The 13,597-nt window shown below is 38.8% G+C and overlaps 1 protein-coding gene across 1 annotated transcript in view; it reads left to right on the top strand.

Moving 5' to 3' along the window:
• LOC122797812 (synaptotagmin-1-like) overlaps positions 1 to 13,597 on the top strand; it is a 1,293,557-nt gene that overhangs the window by 990,622 nt on the left and 289,338 nt on the right. The window lies entirely within an intron of this gene.

The following is a 13,597-nucleotide window of genomic DNA, read 5'->3' as shown; positions in this document are numbered from 1 at the left end:
TGTGAGTGGGTGGAGCAAACACTTGATACCCCAGGCAGGGGACCATGCACCTTGTATCCCCCCGTGCGTACACACACACACACACACACACACACACACACACACACACACACACACACACACACACTGTTTTCCATGAAAGCTTTAAACAAAATTATAACAGGGCACGGTTTTTGGATGTGACTCTATAGCAATCGATGCACATTTCTGTAAAAACAAAATTATAACGAACGGCACGTTTTTGGATGTGACAATCAGCACATGCACACAACAAAAATTAATTATAATAGCTTAAAGCAATATGAGGGAAGATGTAATGTACCAAATCTTAGAGTAAGGGAATTTTTGCATAAAGACAAGCAATTTGAGCTTTGGTAGGTGCTTCTTAGGACCTTTGTCTGTAGCAAAATATTCAATAACCCCCATTCCAAGTAGAGGTCTTATTCTGGAATGATGGATTTAAATGCTTGGTTTGTATTCAGACTAAGGCAAGAAGATGGGCTAGCCTATATGAAAGAACATTTGTTTACTGGGAAAGTCCAACTAAGTACAAGTACAATTTTTAATAGAGGCCCAGAAAGAAAAGCTCCATGTAGAGTACATATTTACAAACAGGAGCAATAAGAATTATACATTTTAAGTATTACTTTGCAGATAGTATTCAAGTCAGAGACTTGTTACATACAATAGCTAGAGATACATACAAAATGATAATGCACATAGGTTCAGGTTATATGTATTGACATATTGAGGTATGTGTGTCACCAGAGCAGGAACAGAAAAGGAGGAAGAAGAAAGAGGTATTAGCAGAAATGAGACAGAATAAGAAAGGTGAAAGAGTCAGGGTGATTGATAGAGAGATCAAAAAAAGAAGAGAGATAGAACAGAAAGTTAGTTTTAGTTAGGATGGGAGCATAAGCCATGAGAAAGTTAGTTGTTGTGTGTTTAGGTTGTGATTAAATTAAATGCTGTTTTTCTGGTTTTAGGTCCCAGTTCTTAGCAACATAGATTGAAGTAAAGGGAGAAAATAAGAAATTTCTGTAAGAATTCCTAGAGTAGTCAGTGAGAAGAAGTTTATTTCTTTAGAGGCCCTCCTTTTTCTCTGAGTTATTATATTAAATGGCTTAAGTAAGTGATCATTTTTTCATATTATCAGTTATCAATTGTAAAGAAAGCTTTGGGAAAACTGATGGGTTGTTGAGGTTTGATTGAATGCTGATGGGATGGTTATTTCTGTGCTGACATTGAGAAATTAAGCTAAAAACCATATTTTTTTTTTTTTTAATTTAAAGGAAGTCAGGGCCTTGGTAGGAAAGCTTTAGCTAAGAAAGGCTGGAGTCCCTGAAATCTTGCAGGAGTAGCATCAAATGATGCAGAGCATATTGTATTGTATGTTTATCTTTGGTAGGTTACTAGGGAGGCTTTTTGGAAACAGTTGAATAGAATTAGTGAAGTAATAAGCTAAAAGGTAAAAGAACTAGAATAATTCCCTGAGTATGCGAAAAGGAAAAAAGGGGATGTTATAGCCTTATGTAAAACTGTGATAAATGCTTTTGACATGTCTAAGAAGAGGGAGGTTGCTAGGTAACTGGGGTTTCTATTAGAGTTTATGATTTTCATAAAACTGAAGAGAGCAGTAGTGGTGCTGTGGTGAGGTTGCAAACAATGCTGTGTGTTGGAGAGGAGATTGTTATTGTGAATGAATGCAGGGTGAGACAGAGATAAATTAACAAAGGAGTGTGATAAGATGTGGCATGGACAAGAATAGATAGTAGAGAGAAGAGATAGTAGAAGGAAAGAAAGGGTAGCATAGTGTTATTATAGGATCATAAGATAGATTTATACTATGCTGGCTCTGCTGCTAGCCTAAAAGCTAGCTTACTCAAAAAAAAGAAAAAGCCACATCCTCTCCTGTGTCAATGAGGGGCACAGGTGATCCTGGGGGGGATAAATTCATTATCACCCATTCATTCAGATTGCACTTACTTGATGAGGGCAGTGAGTACTTTGTTTGATGTGTGTGGGGAGCAATTCTTGAGAGGAGAAGCCTTCTGGGAGACAAACCTGTCTCCTCCAGCAGGTTTTGTTAAGGTTTTCTTAGATTTAAGTCCTTTGATGGGAACTACACGAGTAGGAGTTACATCTTATGTAATCTCTCTGAGAGCTAGAGGGTCTGGGAGAGAGTGGGCGAGATTGAGTAGACACAGAGATTACAGAGTGATGATATGACATGATACAGAGATAAGTGATAGGATTTGCATAGTTAGGAGGTGTGGTGGATGAGGTGGGACTGGTATTTCTGTGGCCTTCTGGGGAGTTTTCATGGTGTCCAGGTGTTTGGAGAGCAGGTACCCAATATGCGCTTGACCATTGTGAAGTGCAAATTTGCGAGAGGTAACTGCATTCCCTTTACTATGCTTCCTGGAACCATGACCCAAATAAAACTCTTTTTTCTGAAAACGCATTCTGACCACTGTCAATTGTGAGATTGTTGTCAATTTGTGTTGTTCATTTGTGGCCTGGGTCTTAGTGCTTGTGCTACTGTGCTAATCAGGTGGTACAATGGTTTGTTTTTTAGGATGATGTGATAACATTTTTTATTTGCAACTTAATTTTTTGCCAGGCACCAACTAGCAGTATGTTGTTTTAACTCTTGAAGCAGACACATAATTTGGGAGTTTGTAACAGCACCCACCTACAGTTGTCATGTGTAATGTGGTCAGCCACCACAGGCAGTTTTTCTCTGCCTGCAGTTGTCTGAGTAATGGTCAAACAATAGGGATCCCAGGACAGGTCCCCCTCCCAGATAAGAATGACCGCATACTCCACTAGGACACCCATTGAGGACCTGGGGTCCCACGGTCCTTTCACATGTTTCATTTGGCCCAGTGATTTGACCTTGATAGGATTTCACTGTTAAGTTTTCTGTGCTTGTCAGGTGAGATTGTGTGATTAGCCAAGGGCTCAAGGCTTTTTAGGTGGCATGCACTGACTTTCCCTCAGCCGACTGACTGACAGTCAGCCAGAAAGTCAATCAGGTTCAACAGGCAAGATCTGCCACAACAAATCTGAATTGGGTGGAGGTCAAGTGCTTAAATTAAGGGGCCTAAAAACAGCCAAAATGCAGACCAGTAAGTACTGACCAAGCAGAGAAAAAATATTAAACTTGGTACCATATTGAACAGAGCAGGAATAGGATAATGGAATAAACAAGTAATTTCTCCCTACACATTTACTCTGCTGCAGTCTTGGGGGGTGCAGTCCATGTCTATACTGAGTAAAAACGCAAGTCAGTAAGCTTCTGAAGGTCTAGATGTTGTATTTACTGTGTATAGGGTTTGGGATGGGGATGCAGTCCACACGTATAATGAGTAATAAGACAAGTCTGTAAAGCTTATAATGGGTTGGATGTTGTATCTTTTCTTTTGCAATCTTAGGGGTGCAGTCCACGACTATCTGGTTAGTGAAAGTGGATGAGGATAGACATTTGGGGGTTAATTCTCCAAGCAAGTTTGATTAAGATAAATCTTGCCTGAATTGTAGACATTATTAAGTGGTACCGAGCGAGAATTTTGGAGTAAGTGTGTAAATATAGAGGAAGATATATCAGAAATTGATCAGGGCTTCTGTCTTGCTGCACCAGCATACTCCACTTCATCTGCATATATACAAATGCTTGTATGTCAGGGGGTGTATTTCCTTTCTTTATTTCTGAGCATTCACAAAATCTAGAGCAAGCTTAAGTAAACACTTGTTACTAAGGAAAGTAGCCCTGCTTTTTCTTTATAACTCCATCACTTCCTCAATTTAGCAATTATTTTACTAGATATATGAAGCAAGTTTTTTGTAGAGGAAAGACTGGTAATTTCTATTTTTGTTGCTCAAAAATTGTATGGTCAGTCAAGATGATATTCAAGTGAATTTAGTTTTAGTGACATTGCAAACAGTAGCTCTTTAATGGAATTAGATGTTAATTTATGCTCTATGTTTCTAAAAACAGGCAGAATAGTTAACTTACAAAAGTCATGAATCCTCAGAAAGAGAAAACAAGTGTTAATATTCATGCTAAAGCTAATTACAGTGGTCTGTCTCCATGAGCTTTATCTTCCTATAAATAACTACATTTCTGAGCTCACTGAGTCATCCACTTACACTGAGAAGAGGCAAGCAAAACCAGTGATGTTGCTGTTTCTGTAATTTTAGCGTTGTGGTGAATTATTGGGTACTTGATCAGAAAGGAGATGTTGAGAATACTGCTTGCCCTATGCCTTCCACTGAGCCATAAATTATTGTGCAGAGTGAGCAGAGTCTCGATGCCTTGGATTCCTTTTATTTACATACATTATTAGCAGATGTGGGACATTTCCTTCTTGTCAAAATATTTCTAGGACATTGACATTCGTTCATTTAATTTCTCTAGTTTTGTGTATTGTCTTACTGGTCCATTCCAGTATGCTAATTCCCACAGGAACTTTGTGAAGCTCTAACTTTGTAAATCACTATCATACAAGTGATATTATGACTGAACATATCAGCTTCGTTAAAGGGACCATTCCACTCTGTCATGTTATTGAGTGCACTAGACTTTGCTTAACGCTATCCCATTACTCTTTCTTTTATGAATGGCTGCAGCCCTTCAGTGCAATATTGGATGATTTCATCCTACAGTTATTATTCAGAGTTAGCCTACTGTTACACTGCATTACTTCTTGAGGTGGGAGTCGCATTTCATACATAACCACTGCACTGCATACCAGTCATTGGAGGTTGATGTGCCTAACAGTACACGGTCAGTACACTGCACAGTTACATTTCTGATATATTGAGCAGGAGCACACACACTCTGTTCATTGACGTGGCACACTGGGTGCCCTATGGTACAAACAGTGCAAACTGGTATGGAAGAAATGAAATTGCAACTTTATGATATATGGGACAAATCTGGTCTGAACAGATGACTTAATGACACTTTAGCCATGGGACAAGAAATGGCTGTGAAAGAGAGGTAAATAACTTCTGTTTATCTAAAAGCAACATAGAAGTAGACCGTAAGGAGTTTAATTTATTTACTTATTGACATTTGATTACCAGGAAAGTCCAACTGAGTACAAGCCCATTTTCAGTGTAGACCAGGGAAGAAAATCTCTGAAGTATTACAAAACATTTTAAGAATAATACTTTTACAGTCTTTAAAAATAATGCAAAAGAACAAATTCAGTTTAAATAATTATTCCAAATTGGTTAAGAATAGATATAGGTTATATGACAATGATTTGATAGTTAGAGAAATTTTAGCTAGTCTATAGAAAAAATAAAGGTATGTTTGTATAGTACAAACAGGAATTGCAATACAAAGTGAGAGAAAGCCGGTTTATGGCATATTTAGAGAGAAAGCAAGAGGAGAGAAATTGATAGACAAAAGGAAGTGAATGGAAAAGGGAGAGTAAGGAGATGCAAGGTATGAACAGGTATTTGTCCACATTTAGGGATGTAGGTTATCCTGGTATTGAGCAAGAACAGAGCCAGCTTTTGGTTAGGAAGCCTTTCAAAATGGTTTTGAAAGATGGGAGGGAGGGTATTGACCTGATGGCTACTGATAGGTGCATGACGGGTTCTTGGCACTCTGGCAGTAATAATGTCCTCCTTCTTATGCTGACTCATCCACAATAAAAATTGTGTGAATTAAGAAAATTATATGGCATCCACAGAAACTAAATGTGTCCCATATTCTAATAGGAGTGTTAACACATGGGCAAAGGCTGCACAAGATCAAAGTCTATCTGCTCCATACTGTTATGGAGAGAGAGAGTGAGAGAGAGTAGATTATAGTATATCACAGTGGTATATAGAAAGTGTATCTTGACCACTAGTTACATGTTCTAACATTTTCTGAAGGGGTGGCTTGATGACAGACTCAAACATACAAAAGCACATACATACAAACACTATACATTGTGTGCTAGTCTGTGTCTCTGTGTTGCACTACACATCTTCACGGTGACATAACTTTGCACTGCTTGCAGACACAATGAGAGAAGCATTCAGACGTCAGCATCATTCTTTATTCATGTTTTTGAACTTCATGTGCCTTAGTTTCCATTTTTGTGCACTGGTCCTTCCCATCATTCACATTTCATGGTCCTTACCATCATTCACATTTCATGGTCCTTCCCATCATTCACATTTCATGGTCCTTCCCATTATTCACATTTCATGGTCCTTCCCATCATTCACATTTCATGGTCCTTCCCATCATTCACATTTCATGGTCCTTACCATCATTCACATTTCATGGTCCTTCCCATCATTCACATTTCATGGTCCTTCCCATTATTCACATTTCATGCACCTTCCCATCATTCACATGTCATGGTCCTTCCCATCATTCACATGTCATGGTCCTTACCATCATCCACATTTCATGGTCCTTCCCATCATTCACATTTCATGGTCCTTACCATCATTCACATTTCATGGTCATTCCCATCATTCACATTTCATGGTCCTTACCATCATCCACATTTCATGGTCCTTACCATCATCCACATTTCATGCACCTTCCCATCATTCACATTTCATGGTCCTTACCATCATTCACATTTTATGGTCCTTCCCATCATTCACATTTCATGGTCCTTACCATCATCCACATTTCATGGTCCTTCCTGTCATTCACATTTCATGGTCCTTACCATCATCCACATTTCATGGTCCTTACCATCATTCACATTTTGTGGTCCTTACCATCATTCACATTTCATGGTCCTTCCCGTCATTCACATTTCATGGTCTTTACCGTCATTCACATTTCATGGTCCTTACCATCATCCACATTTCATTGTCCTTACCATCATTCACATTTTGTGGTCCTTACCATCATTCACATTTCATGGTCCTTCCCGTCATTCACATCTCATGGTCCTTACCATCATTCACATTTCATGGTCCTTACCATCATCCACATTTCATGGTCCTTACCATCATTCACATTTCGTGGTCCTTCCCATCATTCACATTTCATGGTCCTTCCCATCATTCACATTTCATGGTCCTTACCATCATCCACATTTCATGGTCCTTACCATCATTCACATTTCGTGTTCCTTACCATCATTCACATTTCGTGGTCCTTCCTGTTATTCACATTTCATGGTCCTTACCGTCATTCACATTTCATGGTCATTACCATCATTCACATTTCATGGTCCTTACCATCATTCACATTCCATGGTCCTTACCATCATTCACATTTCATGGTCCTTCCCATCATTCACATTTCATGGTCCTTACCGTCATTCGCATTGATGGTCCTTGCCATCATTCACATTTCATGGTCCTTACCATCATTCACATTTCATGGTCCTTCCCATCATTCACATTTCATGGTCCTTACCGTCATTCACATTTCATGGTCCTTACCGTCATTCACATTTCATGGTCCTTCCCATCATTCACATTTCATGGTCCTTCCCATCATTCACATTTCATGGTCCTTACCATCATTCACATTTCATGGTCCTTCCCATCATTCACATTTCATGGTCCTTCCCGTCATTCACATTTCATGGTCCTTCCCGTCATTCACATTTCATTACAAGATGTAGCACTCACAGACTGATGTTATTTTCCTGTATTCCAGCAATTCCTTATCTGGTTGCATTGCAGCAGCTGCAGCCCGCGTTATAACAGTTTCAGCAGAGCTGCAGCTTTACAACTATATCCTATATTATTTATTTAGATCTATTATGCTAATAACCGTTCTGGTCTTTTAAAACTAAAAACAACCCCCATCCTTACCCCAGCTTATTGCATTCAGACTATCTGAGTGTCCAAAAGAGTGTTATTAACTCTACACTTGCATTTCAATTCCTTATCTGGTTGCATTGCAGCAGCTGCAGCCCGCATTATAACAGTTTCAGCAGAGCTGCAGCTTTACAACTATATCCTATATTATTTATTTAGATCTATTATGCTAATAACCGTTCTGGTCTTTTAAAACTAAAAACAACCCCCATCCTTACCCCAGCTTATTGCATTCAGACTATCTGAGTGTCCAAAGGAGTGTTATTAACTCTACACTTGCATTTCAATTCCTTATCTGGTTGCATTGCAGCAGCTGCAGCCCGCATTATAACAGTTTCAGCAGAGGTGCAGCTTTACAACTATATCCTATATTATTTATTTAGATCTATTATGCTAATAACTATTCTGGTCTTTTAAAACTAAAAACAACACCCATCCTTACCCCAGCTTATTGCATTCAGACTATCTGAGTGTCCAAAGGAGTGTTATTAACTCTACCCTTGCAATAAAGTGATTTGACATCATTATATAATCACACAGACTGCAATACATCAGTATGCTACTTCATCAGTGTGTGAATCATGTGATTGATACTGTATTCCAACAACTAGAACATTAAATGCATATATCTGTCCCTGGTTACCGCAGCTATAAAAGTTGCTCTGTGTAAGAGACAAGGCTTGGAAGCTCTGAAAACAAACCTATTCAAATAAATTGAAACATTACAAATATCTGGCCACAAGAATAGCTACTACTTCTGCTAAGGCCATTTACTTGAGAATCAAGCAACAGGTCACGGTATTCTCCCTCAAACACTTATGGAAGGAAATTAAGAAATTTACTGATGACAACAATGACTACTCAAAGTCATCAAGTACCTACCAATAAACTGAAAACATCTTGACTTGTAAGTAAAAAACCAAACCAGGTACCTACCCTGTCATAATCACAATTTTCCAATACATATAGACAATGTCTTCTCTCAACAAGTCATGACATATTAACAACATCTCACCTCAATAAAATGAAATCCATGTCACCCATATATAAAGATTTGGCATAATGCTAAAGGCACTTAAAATGCACACACAAGGTACAGGGTTTGATTCTGACATGGGGTAGCTGGCTAGACTTAAAATGGCCCAAAAAGGCAGTTAACCTAGTACTAATCTATGAACTTGCAGCAAATAGCACTTTGGTCTGTCTCTTTTAGACAAGTAACTAAAAAGGAAGTCCTAGATGGTCTTAACAAACTAACTATCAGATCAAGAATATGTTTCACTACTCTTCACCTGTCCTTCTTAAGAAGAGCCACGTAATTCATGGTAAAAACACCTATCCATACAGACAACCTATGCTTACCCTCTGGCATATTTCCATCTCCATTTAAACATGCCACCATTATACCATTGACAAAGGTTTCTAACCCAAAGGACTATAAAAATTATAGGCCCCTTGCAAATATGTGCTACCTTACAAAGACTTTTTTTAGGTCATATACCTTAAATTCCCTACTGTTCATAAGCTATATAAACCAAATGACTGACCATCCCTAACAAACCTAATACCATCTGACCACCCAGTTTGGACTCCGCACTCTTCTAACAAAGCCCCACTACTTATATTCAACCTAACAGCTTGGCTGACTGCTCCCTGAATTCTCACATAGTGTCCAAAAGCTGAAACTCCATCTCCCTAAGAGTTGGACAAGACCCAGTCACTAAAGTCTTTCAAGCTTCAACTCAAACACCTACTCAACTCATCGGGCTGCTGATGCCCGCCACCTGATAAAACTATTATTCTCTCCTCTAACTACTATCCTTGCCAAACTTTTTATCTCTTCTAAAATTGAGTAGCTGCATAAAATGACAGCCTACAATATGTCTGAATACTATGTCAATAATTAAATGAACAACTACGATTTTAAGACTATGCCTATTTGTATATAATTCCATTGATTGAATGAAATTGATTTCTTGCCCTCCACATTTGTATTTATTCTATAAAAATGCCATTTTTTTCCTGTTTAAGTACAGATCATCTTTGTTATAGGTCATTGTCAATGTTCAGTTGTATTGTATTCCCCGGGGCCTCTACAGAAAATGGGTCCTGAGTCCAGTCAGACTTTCCCAGGAAACAAAAGACATAAAAAATAACAAATAATCTGCAAGCAACTTTTTGTATGCTTAAATCAGTATTGCCTACAATGCAACCAACAGCAAGGTTGCTGTAACACTTGCAGTACTAAGACTGCCCTTTACACTACTGCAGACACTAAATTCAAGAATATGAGCAATAGTCTGCTAACAGGAGATCTCTTTATTGACATGGCCAGAGCCTTCAAAGTTGCGAGCTGCTCTCCTCTTCTAACCAAACTTGGCAAACTAAATTTTAGCAACAGTTATTCCCTACTTTTCAAAGTCATCATACAAGGCCAGTTTACACACTTAAAATCAAAACTACAAATTAGGCAGCAAACTTATACAATTAGGGATAACATTGAAGGCATTACCACCATTATCAGACTATGTTATTGATTCATAGGTTCATAGGATGATACTAGGCTATTGGCCCGGAGGCCCGTATAAGCCTAGCCAAGAATTTTGCCCATGTTCTCTCAAAGTCAGCACCTGTTTCTCCTTTCCAGCAGGGACACAGGTGAGATCCCAGGGGTGTATTTTCTGTTTCCCATCCAGTTGTCCAGGTTCCTCTTAAAGAGAGCTAGAGAGGTATTCTGCTTGACATAGAGAGGGAGTCTATTCCACAGATGGGGGAGTCTTTGGGAGACAAATCTATCCCACCAACATGTTCTATTAATGTCACAAACCAGGTTAAGATTCTTCTCTAAAATATGTTCATCCATATGGAATGGTCTGTCATCAGAAGTCAGGCAAGAAAAAGAACTTGCAATCTTTCAAAAAAAAAATAAAAAAGTGCCACCTTTCTAGTGAGTCAGCCTGCAACTGTTTCCTCAATAATGGCTAAAATCCTTCATTTAAGTTCCACTAACTAAATGTTTTTCTGGTTAGTATAATTGTTTAATCATAAGAACCATTCAAATAATAATGATTACAATGCATATACTGTATATGTCACTGTTTAGAATGTTTATTTCATTGTGCTAATGTGCATAATTTCATTGTTTAAAGCAACCATTCCTTTATCTGTTTCTGTGTATGTTTCTACCAGTTTTATACCCCAGGTCATTGCTGAAAATGGTCTGCTGACTTGGCAACTTAACTGTTTATTTAACTGCAATAAATAAATGTAGCAAATCTGAGGGGATAGTGCACAATGTCCCAAGAAGATGACTACTAGCTTGTTAAGTGCTGTCCCACCACCCCAAATTCACACATTTGAGTCATACCAGTGAACAGCACTATACTGATGTTGTTGAAGTCTAGTTGAGCCTTTTTGCAGTTACGGATTAATTCAGGTTGACAGTAACGTTCTTAGCACTTTTTCCAGGAGAGAGGATAACATCTGTTTTCAACAAACCTGTATAGATGATTAATCAAGTACTGTAGTGCAAATCAGATGCTGTAGATCTGAGCATTACAGATAGTCACTTTTTGGAACAGTCCCCTAGATGGCATGCACATATACCCTAAAAGTATATGTATTCTGTTAAATCGGATGGGCTTAGTGGGCAATTTTTTTATATTATTCAAATCTAAGATGACAGTTAAACATAATTCTGAGCAATGTTTAAAACCTATGTGGTAAGTTAGATGAGTGGGAACAATTTTGGCATCAAAATATATCGATCTCAGTATTGTCACCAGATGTAATGTTTTCTTAGCTAATAAAATGTCTGGTTATTTGGTGGGGGTACGGCTATATATCTTGATAATATCTTTAAGAGTGATCAAATCATCTGCACCATAAAAAACAACTTCTCCTATATGTATATGTGGATCTCTTTAGACGTGATCTAAATGCATAGATAAAGTCAGTCACTTCCCATTAAATATTTGAGATGAGTGTAAGCCAGAAATAAGAATTGGTATTCCAATCAGTATACTTGTCATTCTGCGGTGGTGCAGCAGTAGCATTGTTGCCTCACAGCAAGAGGTTCTCCTGTTCGATTCTCAGCTTGGGTTGGGAGTGCCTTCTGTGTGGAGTCTGCATGTCCTCCCCGTGGTCGAGTGGGTGTTCGAAAGACATGTGTTGAATGGGCGTGCCTTCGTTGAAGGTTGGGCATCAGGCTGGCAACTCGACACCATAAAAAAAAAACTAACTGCCAATCATTAGCGGACCGGAGTTCCGCTGTGGCGGCCCCTAACTGGGAAAAAGCCGAAAGACAAACAACAACATTCCAATCAGTATACTTATAAAATGTAAGCATTTGAACTTCCCAAAGAAAGTCTAGGCTAACAGTAATATCACTATGCAGGCAAACCTTGTTTGGCTTTATTTTATCATCACTAAATATAATTTGGGGTAGCTAGTTTTGAGTCCAACTAAAAATTACTTTGCCTTGAGTATTAACTTGATTTCTAAAACATGTTCTAGTCAAAACTTCCATCCTTCCTCTTTTTAATGGTGATCATGAAATGGTTTATCTGATTCTAAGATTCTCTTTTGTGAATATCTCCAACCACACAGAGAGACTAGACACTCCATTTTTTTTCCTGGGATGAGATTAGGCTAACACCAAGGAGATAGCCTTGGCTCTGTCTTTCAAGAATTGGTCACACTAGTTTTTTGTCAAGGGTGCCCAAATTCCTGGTATCTATTAAAAAACAAATTAACAACATTAAATGCCCACTTTCTCCCAGTGAGATACTAAAAAGTTATTTTTGATTGTAGTAAGGGAATAATAGGTCATTCAATTAGCAGACTGCTTCAACAGAAAAACAGGCTCTACTAGTCTTGAAAAATAACAGGAATATTTCCATTTAGACAGAATTGTACACAGGTTAAAATGAAAGTCACTAATTCCAAGAGATAACATAAATTTAGGGCTTGTGAGTCAAATCAGAAACAACAATGTAAATTTCGTTAAATGTATGATAATTTACTGGCCCTAAGATGAGCTTAAACATCTGCACAGAAGATGGGCACCTTATGATTATCACTGAGAAACTAGAGAAGCTGTTTCACTGGCATAGAAGGATAAAGCCCCAGCTACAGCCTAGAAAGCCATGACTATGGCCTAGACAACCTGGGTTCAATTAGACACTCAGGCAATTGACGGAGTGACAGGGAGGGATGGGCATTCTCATACTGGAGGGTTTGACAGTGTGTCATGGGCCTCTGCTGCATCAATCCGTGGTGGTCATCAGGGGGTGTAATCCAATAAAGATACTAAGGCTGGGCATGGCTGTACTGCAATGGAGGTGGAGTGGTACACAGTGAACATCTTCAGTGCATGTATGCCCCTCCAATGCAACCGCAAACACCTAAGGAAGGGTGCATGGCAGGTAATACAAACCCTCCCTGGCTGATTGAATGACAGCACCAAATCCCCATGACTCCCTTAAGATCCATTCTACCTGCAGCAAAATTAGTAATAAATTAGGGATGCGTTGGAGTATCCAGTAGACCCAGCAAATGATGTGGACACTGAGATGGCTGCTTAGATGAAAAAGGGGACCCAAAATGTAAGCAACTTTAGTCTCTTTTCCAACACTTTGATGTATTAATTCATGGTGTAGAGGGATAAATGTCTGACTTATGCCCAGATGACCTTGGTTTGATTAGTTGCTTGGATGAATGATGGCATGGCAGGGAGGGATGGGTGTTACTGTCCCATCTATAGGCTCCCACTGTGATCTCTGGTGGAGGCTGG

Source organism: Protopterus annectens, chromosome 3.part1 (assembly GCF_019279795.1).
Source record: "Protopterus annectens isolate FY-2018-M chromosome 3.part1, PAN1.0, whole genome shotgun sequence".
Classification (NCBI taxonomy): Eukaryota; Metazoa; Chordata; order Ceratodontiformes; family Protopteridae; genus Protopterus; species Protopterus annectens.
The sequence above is the reverse complement of the archived record's forward strand: the minus strand, read 5'-3'. Positions and strand labels throughout refer to the sequence as shown.